This window comes from Myotis lucifugus, unplaced genomic scaffold, assembly GCF_000147115.1.
Source record: "Myotis lucifugus unplaced genomic scaffold, Myoluc2.0 scaffold_467, whole genome shotgun sequence".
Classification (NCBI taxonomy): Eukaryota; Metazoa; Chordata; class Mammalia; order Chiroptera; family Vespertilionidae; genus Myotis; species Myotis lucifugus.
In genome coordinates this window covers 417,860-421,222 of record NW_005871515.1, presented here as the reverse complement: position 1 = coordinate 421,222, position 3,363 = coordinate 417,860, and positions in this window count along the sequence as shown.

Sequence of the window (3,363 nt, the reverse complement as noted above, 5' to 3'; positions counted from 1 at the left end):
TTACACAGTTGATCAGATCTAAAGAGGAGCCCAGGATGAGGTCCTTCCCCTCTCCCCTCTGCCTTATGGGTTTGCCCAAGTTACTGCTGTACTTTCCTGAATCTCTCTCTCTCTCTCTCTCTCTCTCTCTCTCTCTCTCTCTCTCTCTCTTTCACACACACACACACACACACACACACACACACACGGATATAATTCCACTGGACAGGTTCCCAATTGACAGCTTGAGCTGGTCAGCCCCGTTAATTCTTGTATCTACAACACTGGCAAATGCACAAACCAGATACATGGTGAAGGGCCCCAGATTTTAATTATATCTTATGTCACAGCTGCAGTCAATTTTTGCTACAGCTTAATAACCAGGTTGCAAGAGCCGTGAACACTTTTTGTTGTTAATTTTGCTGAGGAAAATGGAGTTTTTACTACCATTTTGGCAGAAATGCTTATCATAACAATTATGATAAAGTGATGAGGACTGGAAACATCTGCAGGAATGAACTTGGAGACAGAAGGATGTCAGTTTGTCTGGTGATGCAGGAAAATGGACGGTAGGAAGTCTAGGTTATGGCTCTGTCACCTGCTGAGAACCATGCAGGCCCTCAGGTGACGTGGGCTGACTCCACGGAAGCACCTGCCCTCTGCTATGCGGAAAGATCGGTCTGGGCTTAGAAGAAGGAGTCTTAGTGCAGATGAGAAAACTAAAGCCAGGGGGAAGGAGTGAGCTCCCAAGGTCATACGACTAATGAGCGATGCCTGAGCTTCCTGGGTCCTGGGCCAGGGCCCTCTCTCCTCTGCTTCAGTCAGGGAATGAATGGATGGCCTGGGACTCCTGGGAAGAGCGGGCAGATGGTCTTTCTGACAGGTCGGAGCCAGGATAGATGAGCAAATCACAATAAATGTGTCACCATCTGAGGCCCGTTTGGGAATCAGGGAATAGTCTGTACGGGGGATGCCGGTCTTTGGTGTCAAAGAGGAAGAGGGGTGACAAAGGAATCTGGGGTGCCACCAACTGAGATCACAAGAAGGAGAAAAGTAAACGCAAATGTGCCCTATCCCAGGGTTGCTGCAGGGCGTCTTCCGAGTGGGCATCGGTGCATGTCACTGTCCGTGCTGCTGAAGAGGCTCATGAGCCGGGACTCCTGGAGGCATCCGAGGGCTCTCACGGGAAGCTGCTTCGTGCTGCACAGTCACGGCTAAGACTGAATCACCAGATTTCCTGAATTCATTGGCATTATCAATTGGTGAGATGCACCATCCTTTTCATAGGAGGTTTCGGGGAGAAAAACAAGCACTACAAGAGATGTACACATTCATCCTCGAACACAGCGCTACTTCCGAAATGTGGAAATGAGAAAAAAGCATTTGCCCAGAGAATGAAGGATATACAGTACGTATTATTCACCTGTCTCAGAGTGGAATAGATTTTTAGGAAATGAGGTAGGGAGAGAATGACTAGCTCCAGACAGACTATGGAAATAGTTTAGATTAAAACAAATAATAATAAAAGAAGACATTTGTTGGAACTTATTTGGTAGCAGTGGGAATTAAAAGAAGGAATAAATGGGCATGTTCGTTTTTTATTGCCGTGTAAAACATGACCACAAACTGAGCAGCCTAGCGCACCTGCTTATTACCTCCCAGTCCTACAGGTCAGACCGCAGCGGGCTCCCTGCTCAGGCTCCCACCAGGCTGACATCAGGAGTCAGCTGGGGCTGGGGTCTCCCTCCAGGCTCACTTGGTTGTTGGCAGAATGCATTTCCTTGCATCTGTAGAATCCACGGAGACCGTCTGTGTCTTCAAGGCCAGCAGGAACTTCCCACCAGGCTGTTATGATGGAGCGTTACATAAGCTAACGCAGTCACGGTAGTGACTGTCTCACCATAACCACAGCTCCTACCCACGCTCATGGGGAGAGAATCACACAGGGGTTATGCACCAGGGGCAGGAATCTTAGGGGCCATCTGTAAGTCTGCTGACCACGATGGGAGAGTTATCAGGAATAAAGAAACAACAGCACTTTTTTTGTTACATGGCCCTAATAATTAGAACATCTTGTGGGCATAGAGGGCCATTAATATTTAAAGCAATTTTATGCATGTGAGCTCTTTTGGGCCTTGAAGTCCTCCTATGAAACAGGTAGATCAGATCCCATTACTTTCATATCACAGGTGGGAAATGGAGGTCAAAGCCAGTTAAGTCATTAGCCTCAGGTCAATGGTGTATCTCTGGCTCAGTCAAAGCCAGGAGTGTAGGCAGTTTCCTGGCTTCAAAACCACTTCCCCTCCACCATCCAGGATCGTTACTCTGATTTTACTGAGAAGTATTCCTATCTGTGAAGTCTTTTGTGTTTCTTTAATCCTCACCAGAGGATATTTTTCCCATTGATTTTTCAGACAGAGTGGAAAGAAGGGAGGAGTGAGGAAGGAAGAGAGAGAGAAAGAGAGAAACATCAATGTGAGAGAGACACATTGGTATGTTGCCTCCCGCACGGTCCCCGACCAGGGCCAAGGATGAAACCCGCAACCCAGGTACATGCCCTTGACTGGGAATACATCCTTGGGCTGAAACTCTACCCACTGAGCAACCAGCCAGAACTGAAGCCTTTTTTTTTCTTTTTCTTTTCTTTTGGGCAACTCTGGTCCAAGCGTCGCTGGATCACAGACGTCTTACCCTCCAGAGCTCAGGAGAGGGATTGGGCTCTACCAATGTGCCCAGGACTTCGGCTCTCCCTGCTGCCCTCACGCTAGTCATGCTGGAAAGCACAGCTCCCTTTCTGCGTGAGGAGTCCCTCCCTTGATGACACAGCAGAAGCCTGTCTCCAAACGCCAGCTGTAGGTGGCAGTGCAAAGAGCCTGACTTGACTCAGAAGATGTCATAACAACACTGAGGAGGCCACAACCCTGGCATACTCATGATAGAGTCACAGTTACCATTTCCCATAGAAACAGCCTCATTTGGGAGATTAGTGGCTACTTTATGGACCACTAACTTCTTTAAGCGCCCCAGGATGCGCAGAGTGGTCTAGCTGGCAGAAATCACTCAACAGACAAAAAAAGAAAAAGAATCACTCATGCTTGGTCTCTGGACATCCACGTACACACACGTACTTGGGCACACACACATGCACTCATGGGTCCCAGGCGTGCCCCCTGCATATCGGGTGGCACACTATGTAATGAGCCACTGGAAGAAGCTAGCCCTCCCCACCTTGTGCAACCATCGCAGCTCCAAACTGCAACAACTTTATCAACTCATTAAGTGTACATCACTTAAAGGAACCTGTCATGAAGGGGATCCAAGAGATGTTAACAGCAAATCTCTGTGGTGATCAAAACACATCATTAGAGACATGAAGGGCAAGAG